Below are 9140 nucleotides of genomic sequence, written 5' to 3'. Positions count from 1 at the left end.
ACCATATGATACTATATATATTATTTTATTATTTTAAATATGTTCATATACTATATCTAAGCTATTTCAAAGCAAGTTACATGAAAAAATTGCATATGAGCCCATAGTTTTTGTTATATTTGTGAAATACGTACATATTTGTATGTAAAAAAGAGCATACTCAAAACATGGTACATATTACCTAAAAATTAGTATATATATACTACATAATCATTGTTATATACTACATACTACACATACATACTTTCGGTTTCGACGGATACTACATACAACATACAAAACGCAAGTGGTGGTAACTACCACTGCTTGTAGGAAACATTTATCCTATATATATATATATATATATATATATATATATATATTCATAACAGCTAATCATTCAAGAGTTTCCTAAAAAGACTAATCATTCAACATATCTCAATAAAAAACAGCTAATCGTTGAACATATTTTCGTCCCACATGGTGCTCCGCCTCTCCCTAAGTCTCTTCAGATACACGACCATAAACCTCCAAATGAACTCATCATGCTCGCGATAGAAGGAGGACAGCTCCTTGATGCCACGGCATGCCAGGGCGTTGGCTTCAACATGTCGGGACAGAGCGGACAGAGCCTGATGTACATCGCGTACGCATGCGGATTCATGGGAAAGGTCACGAGGAGCGCCTCCCCGACGGTTGTGCCCACGCGCCCACCGCTGGAGCACGCGCCGCTGGCTGTCGACATCGCCGAACTCGCGCTCCGTCCAGAACCAGTCCCACATGTATGTCTCTCCATCGGGAAGTGCGGCAAGAAGTCGCTCGTAGACCGCGAGGGCGGCCTCGATTCCGCCGCCCTCCTCCATCTCGAAGTTGACGAAGCGCAGCCACAGCTCGCCGTTCCCCGGGTCCGCCGCTGTGCCAACCTCGAATTCCGCTTGCTTCACCTCACCGGACATTGTTGTGATCGTTTGATCAGCCATTGGTTTGGTGCGTCTCGTCTAGTCGATTGGCTGTCGACCCTTGTTTGTGCTATTTTTTTGTATGGCATGTCATTGCTATTTATATGTTGATGGTTTCCATCGGCAGGCGGCGTCCAATTCCAAATCAGGTCGGGTTCGAGGGGCCACGTGCGACTCGGATTTTATTTCCACGTCCTTTGTCGGGTCAGATGCTAGTGTCTTACACTCATACGGCATAGTATGAGGTTCTTTTTTATGAGGGTTTGTTCGGTAATAAGAAAAGAAAATTACTAGTACTAGGGTTCCAACGCCTGACTCTCAAACTGTCCGCAATCATTTGTGTCGTGCGTTCGGACATATTTTGAGATCCAATGAAGTTTTATATCGATCTGTTCTGCGGTCCGTGCATCATTTTTTCTGCAAACCGGGAGCAAACCAGGAAGGGGAATTCAGGACTAATCTGCGCCAGCGCACCGGCCCAAATTTTGGCCGGTCGGCCCGCAGCCGTCTGATACAGCTACAGCAGACCGTCAGGTCTGCTCTTAGTCATCTTGTTCCTCCCTCGCTCGATCTCTTCCTTCGTTTCCCACCCGCTAGCGCACCAGATCCGCACGAACAGTGCATGCTATAGAACCGCCTCCCCCCACCCGAACACCCCCAACGCCGATGACCTCGCCAGCTCGCCGTTACTCATTGTCCTCGTTCTTGAAAACCGTAGTTCCAGGAGCCCGCCCATGCTTGCAGCAAAAAATCCCACGCTAGTGGAAGCTTCCATGGTTGCCTGTTGCACCAAAAAAACGTGCGTCATCGTCGCCGCGACCCTCGCCGTCATCGAGGTGACCCTCACCGGTGCCTAGTTGCAGCAAAAAAAATCACGCGTCATCCCCGCCGGCCACACTTCATTGTCGTGGTTGTAGCAAAAATGAATGCCGGTTGTAGCTTTCCTGCTACCGGTTGAAGCAAAAGATGCAGCTCTACCGGACCGCCGTTGCAACTCTGCTGGACTGCGATTCCAGCTCTTGTGGCCATGGTTGCAGCTCCTCTTGCCTAGTTGTAGCACGCCATGCCAGCGACCGTGTCATCCGCCGTCATCGATGTAGCAAAAATGATCGCCGGTAGTAGCAAAATCAACAACGGTTGTAACAAAAAATCATCGTCTGTCGTCTCGCCATGACTGTTTGTAGAAAAAAGAGATGCCAGTTGTTGCACCGATGCTCGTCGGTTGTAGCAAAAAAATTCCATGGTCGCAACCTCGACGTCCACTGGTTCCAGCAATTTTGCGTCGAGAGGTTGTAGCACCGAGGCTCGTTGGTTGTAGCAAAAAATCACCATGGTTGTAACCTCGGCGTCTGTCGGTTCCGGCAAAATTGCGCCGAGGGGTGTAGTCTCCATCATGGATGGTTGCAGCTCCGAGGCAGAGCTCCGGTGGCGTGAATCAGAAGCGGATCTGGCCAAGGGCGGCAAGATCGGTCGATTCCTGTGGCGACGGCGTCCTGGGAGGCCTTCGGGCGGTGCCAGTTGACCATGGCAGCGGGGCCTGAGAAGGAGGCAGAGATAGGAGAGGCGGAGACGAGGGACCAGAGAAGACAAAAAGGAGGAAGAAGACGCACGTGGGCGGGTGATACGTCTCCAACGTATCTATAATTTTTGATTGTTCCATGCTATTATATATTCTGTTTTGGATGTTTAATGGGCTTATTTATACACTTTTATATTATTTTTAGGACTAACCTATTAACCGGAGGCCCAACCCAAATTGCTGTATTTTTGTCTATTTCAGTGTTTCGCAGAAAAAGAATATCAAACGGAGTCCAAATGGAATGAAATTTTCGGGAGCGTGATTTTTGGAACAAACATGATCCAGAGGACTTGGAGTGGACGTCAAGCAATCAACAAGGATGCCGTGAGGCAGGGGGTGTGCCTACCCCCTGGGAGCGCCCTCCACCCTCGTGGCCCCCTCATGGCTCCACCGACCTACTTCTTCCTCCTATATATACCTACGTACCCTAAAAACATCGAGGAGCACCACGAAAACCTAATTCCACCGCCGCAACCTTCTGTACCCGTGAGATCCCATCTTGGGGCCTTTTTCGGCGCTCCGCTGGAGGGGGCATTAATCACAGAGGGCTTCTACATCAACACCACAGCCTCTCCAATGATGTGTGAGTAGTTAACCTCAGACCTTCGGGTCCATAGTTATTAGCTAGATGGCTTCTTCTCTCTCTTTGGATCTCAATACAAAGTTCTCCTTGATTCTTTTGGAGATCTATTCGATGTAATCTTCTTTTGCGGTGTGTTTGTCGAGATCCGACGAATTGTGGGTTCATGATCAAGATTATCTATGAACAATATTTGAATCTTGTCTGAATTATTTTATGTGTGATTGGTTATGTTTGCAAGTCTCTTTGAATTTTCAGTTTGATTTGGCCTACTAGATTGATCTTTCTTGCAATGGGAGAAGTGCTTAGCTTTGGGTTCAATCTTGCGGTGCTCAATCCCAGTGACAGAAAGGGAAACGCCACATATTGTATTGTTGCCATCGAGGATAAAAAGATGGGGTTTATATCATATTGCATGAGTTTATCCCTCTACATCATGTCATCTTGCTTATGGCGTTACTCCGTTATTATGAACTTAATACTCTAGATGCATGCTGGATAGCGGTCGATGTGTGGAGTAATAGTAGTAGATGCAGGTAGGAGTCGGTCTACTTGTCACAGATGTGATGCCTATATACATGATCATACCCGGATATTCTCATAATTATTCGCTTTTCTATCAATTGCTCGACAGTAATTTGTTCACCCACCGTAATACTTATGCTATCTTGAGAGAAGCCACTAGTGAAACCTATGGCCCCCGTGTCTATTTTCCATCATACAAGTTTCCTATCTATTTTATTTTGCAATCTTTACTTTCAATCTATATCATAAAAATATCAAAAATATTTATCTTATTATCATTATCTCTATCAGATCTCACACTTGCAAGTGGCCGTGAAGGGATTGACAACCCCTTTATCGCGTTGGTTGCGAGGTTCTTATTTGTTTGTGTAGGTACGAGGTGACTCGCACATGGTCTCCTACTGGATTGATACCTTGGTTCTAAAAAACCAAGGAAAATACTTACGATGCTTTGCTGCATCACCCTTTCCTCTTCAAGGGAAAACCAACGCATGATCAAGAGGTAGCAAGAAGGATTTCTGGCGCCGTTGCCAGGGAGATATACGCCAAGTCAAGACATACCAAGTACCCATCACAACTCTTATCCTTCGCATTACATTATTTGCCATTTGCCTCTCATTTTCCTCCCCCCCCCCCACTTCACCCTTGCCGTTTTATTCGCCCTCTTTTCCTTTCGCCCTCTTTTTCCCTTCCTGCCTTCTGTGTGCTCCTTATTTTTGCAATTTGTTGCCCTCATGTTTGAAACTGGGGAGGTTATCATTGATAAGGATAATAATATGGAAAACTTTGATGCTATTGATGATTCTCTTGAAAATCCTACTATTTTACACACTAAAAGGTTTTGGATTGGCAGCGGTAATATTATTGGGAAAGGGAGTTATTCAAGATTTCTTTACTTGTGCCGGTGCTTTGCCCACCATGAGCGGGTCTATTCTTCATAAAACTAGTAGTCTCGCGGATGCTATATCTTTTCTCATAGTTGAACTTGAAACACAATTTTTACATATGCATCCTTCCATATAAAGGATTTTCCTAGAATTTTCTAATAGTGAGCATTCTTCTGTTAAGCGAGCAGCGACCATCTTTTTAGCTCATGAGTTCAGATTTATAATAAAAGAGGTCAATGAAATTTTTGCGCATTATAGGGTGGATGCCGTCCGTCCTCCCATAGAAGCAATCCTTTTTTTATCAAGAAGACATTATGCGTTTACGATCCTTAGATCATGTTGCTTTTAATGAAAACCTTAGAAAAAAGGTTCCTACCGATGTCCTTGTTGATAGGATCTCTGAATTTAATGATAATTTTGCTATCCAGAATAATGGGTTGGTTTTCCCTTGAAAAAAGACTCATGACTTTTTGCCAAAAGAATGCTTATATTGATGAATTGGTTATGCAATATGAGGGGCCAAAGGAGGAACCAATACCTCCCGAGCTTGATCTTGGGGACTTTTGTCCCATTAAATTTAGCCCTTTTGATTACTTTTTCTTGCCACAAAGAAAACTTGCTGCTGAATGTAGGGAGTATGAGATGAGTTTTCGCGATTTACCTTATCATTATCGTGGCAATACCTAGATCTATCTTTGCTTTTATGCCTAGCTAGGGGCGTTAAACGATAGCGCTTGTTGGGAGGCAACCCAATTTTATTTTTATTCCTTGCTTTTTGCTCCTGTTTAGTAGTAAATAATTTATCTAGCGTTTGTTTTGGTTGTGTTTTTTGTGTTTAATCAGTGTTTGTGCCAAGTAGAACCGTTGGGAAGACTTGGGGAAAGTCTTTTTGATCTTGCTGTAAAAAACAGAAACTTTAGCCCTCGCGAGAATTGCTGCCATTTTTATTGGAGAGTGCTATTTAGTTAATTCTTTTTGAAGATGATTAATAGATAAATTCCTCACGTCCAGAAATTTATTTTAGAATTTTTGGGGTTCCAGAAGTTTGCGTTAGTTACATATTACTATAGACTGTTCTGTTTTTGACAGATTCTGTTTTTCGTGTGTTGTTTGCTTATTTTGATGAATCTATGGCTAGTAGTGGAGTTTATAAACCATAGAGAAGTTGGAATACAGTAGGTTTAACACCAATATAAATAAAGAATGAGTTCACTACAGTACCTTGAAGTGGTGTTTTGTTTTCTTTCGCTAACGGAGCTCACGAGATTTTCTGTTAAGTTTTGTGTTGTGAAGTTTTCAAGTTTTGGGTAAGGATTTGATGGATTATGGAACAAGGAGTGGCAAGAGCCTAATATTGGGGATGCCCAAGGCACCCCAAGGTAAAATCCAAGGACACCAAAAAGCCTAAGCTTGGGGATGCCCCGAAAGGCATCCCCTTTTTTGTCTTCATTCATCGGTAACTTTACTTGGAGCTATATTTTTATTCACCACATGATATGTGTTTTGCTTGGAGTGTTTTGTATGATTTGAGTCTTTGCTTTTTAGTTTACCACAATCATCCTTGATGTACACACCTTTTGAGAGAGACACACATGAATCAGAATTTATTAGAATACTCTATGTGCTTCACTTATATCTTTTGAGCTAAATAGTTTTTGCTCTAGTGCTTCACTTATATCTTTTAGAGCATGGTGGTGGTTTAATTTTATAGAAATAATTGATCTCTCATTCTTCACTTATATTATTTTGAGAGTTCTTTAGAACAACATGGCAATTTTATTTTAGGCATAATAAAAACTTTCATATAAGTGCATTGAATACTAAGAGAAGTTTGATACTTGATGATTGTTTTGAGATATGGAGATAGTGATATTAAAGTTGTGCTAGTTGAGTAGTTGTGAATTTGAGAAATACTTGTGTTGAAGTTTGCAAGTCCCGTAGGATTCACGTATGGTAAACATTGTGTAACAAATTTGAAACATGAGGTGTTATTTGATTGTCTTGCTTATGAGCGGCGGTCGGGGACGAGGGATGGTCTTTTCCTACCAATCTATCCCCCTAGGAGCATGCACGTAATACTTGGTTTTTGATGACTTGTAGATTTTTGCAGTAAGTATGTGAGTTCTTTATGACTAATGTTGAGTCCATGGATTATATGCACTCTCACCCCCTCCATCATTGCTAGCCTCTTCGACACCGTGCATTTCCCTTTCTCACCTTGAGCGTTGGTGCAAACTTCGCCGGTGCATCCAAACCTTGTGATATGATACTCTCTATCACACATAAACCTCCTTATATCTTCCTCAAAACAGCCACCATACCTACCTATTATGGCATTTCCATAGCCATTCCGAGATATATTGCCATGCAACTTTCCACCGTTCCGTTTATTATGACACGCATCATCATTGTTATATTGAGTTGCATGATCATGTAGTTGACATCGTATTTGTGGCAAAGTCACCGTTCATAATTCTTTCATACATGTCACTCAGGAGTCATTGCACATCTCGGTACACCACCGGAGGCATTCATATAGAGTCATATCTTGTTCTAGTATCGATTTGTAATCATTGAGTTGCAAATAAATACAAGTGTGATGATCATCATTAATTGAGCATTGTCCCAAAAAAATAAAAAGAGAAAGGCCAAATAAAAAAAAGGAGGCCCAAAAAAATAAAAAATAAAAAGGGGCAATGCTACTATCCTTTTTTCCACACTTGTGCTTCAAAGTAGCACCATGATCTTTATGATAGAGAGTCTCTTGTTTTTGTCATTTTCATATACTAGTGGGAATTTTTCATTATAGAACTTGGATTGTATATTCCAACAATGGGCCTCCTCAAGTGCCCTAGGTCTTCGTGAGCAAGCAAGTTGGATGCACACCCACTTAGTTTCTTTTGTTGAGCATTCATACATTTATAGATCTAGTGCATCTGTTGCATGGCAATCCCTACTCCTTGCATTGACATCAATTGATGGGCATCTCCCTAGCCCATTGATTAGCCGCGTCAATGTGAGACTTTCTCCTTTTTGTCTTCTCCACATAGCCCCCTTCATTATATTCTATTCCACCCATAGTGCTATATCCATGGCTCACGCTCATGTATTGCGTGAAAGTTGAAAAAAGTTTGAGATTACTAAAGTATGAAACAATTGCTTGGCTTGTCATCGGGGTTGTGCATGATGAGAGCATTCTTGTGTGACGAAAATGGAGCATGAACAAACTATATGATTTTGTAGGGATGAACTTTCTTTGGCCATGTTATTTTGAGAAGACATGATTGCTTATTTAGTATGCTTGAAGGATTATTATTTTTATGTCAATATTAAACTTTTATCTTGAATCGTTCGGATCTGAACATTCATGCCTCAGTAAAGAAAATTACATTGAGAAATATGTTAGAAAGCATTCCACATCAAAAATTCTGTTTTTATCATTTAACTACTCGAGGACGAGCAGGAATTAAGCTTGGGGGTGCTTGATACGTCTCCAACGTTCTATAATTTTTGATTGTTCCATGCTATTATATATTCTATTTTGGATGTTTAATGGGCTTATTTATACACTTTTATATTATTTTTGGGACTAACCTATTAACCGGAGGCCCAACCCAAATTGTTGTTATTTTTGCCTATTTTAGTGTTTCACAGAAAAATAATATCAAACGGAGTCCAAACGGAATGAAACCTTCGGGAGCGTGATTTTTGGAACAAACGTGATCCAGAGGACTTGGAGTGGACATCAAGCAATCAACAAGGAGGCCACGAGGCAGGGGGCGCGCCCTCCACCCTCGTGGGCCCCTCGTTGCTCCACCAACCTACTTCTTCCTCCTATATATACCTACGTACCCTAAAAACATCAAGGAGCACCACGAAAACCTAATTCCACCACCGCAACCTTCTGTACCCGTGAGATCCCATCTTCGGGCCTTTCCCTGCGCTCCGCCGGAGGGGGCATTGATCACGGAGGGCTTCTACATCAACACCATAGCCTCTCCGATGATGTGTGAGTAGTTTACCTCAGACCTTCGGGTCCATAGTTATTAGCTAGATGGCTTCTTCTCCCTCTTTGGATCTCAATACAAAGTTCTCCTCGATTCTCTTAGAGATCTATTCGATGTAATCTTCTTTTGTGGTGTGTTTGTCGAGACCTGATGAATTGTGAGTTTACGGTCAAGATTATCTATGAACAATATTTGAATCTTCTCTGAATTCTTTTATGTATGATTGGTTATCTTTGCAAGTCTCTTCGAATTTTCAGTTTGGTTTGGCCTACTAGATTGATCTTTCTTGCAATGGGAGAAGTGCTTAGCTTTGGGTTCAATCTTGTGGTGCTCGATCCCAGTGACAGAAAGGGAAATGACATGTATTGTATTGTTACCATCGAGGATAAAAAGATGGGGTTTATATCATATTGCATGAGTTTATCCCTCTACATCATGTCATCTTGCTTAAGGCGTTACTCTGTTCTTATGAACTTAATACTCTAGATGCATGCTGGATAGCGGTCGATGCGTGGAGTAATAGTAGTAGATGTAGGCAGGAGTCGGTCTACTTGTCATGGACGTGATGCCTATATACGTGATCATACCTATATATTCTCATAATTATTCTCTTTTCTATCAATT

This window comes from Triticum dicoccoides, chromosome 7A (genome assembly GCF_002162155.2).
Source record: "Triticum dicoccoides isolate Atlit2015 ecotype Zavitan chromosome 7A, WEW_v2.0, whole genome shotgun sequence".
NCBI lineage: Eukaryota > Viridiplantae > Streptophyta > Magnoliopsida > Poales > Poaceae > Triticum > Triticum dicoccoides.
The sequence above is the reverse complement of the archived record's forward strand: the minus strand, read 5'-3'. Positions refer to the sequence as shown.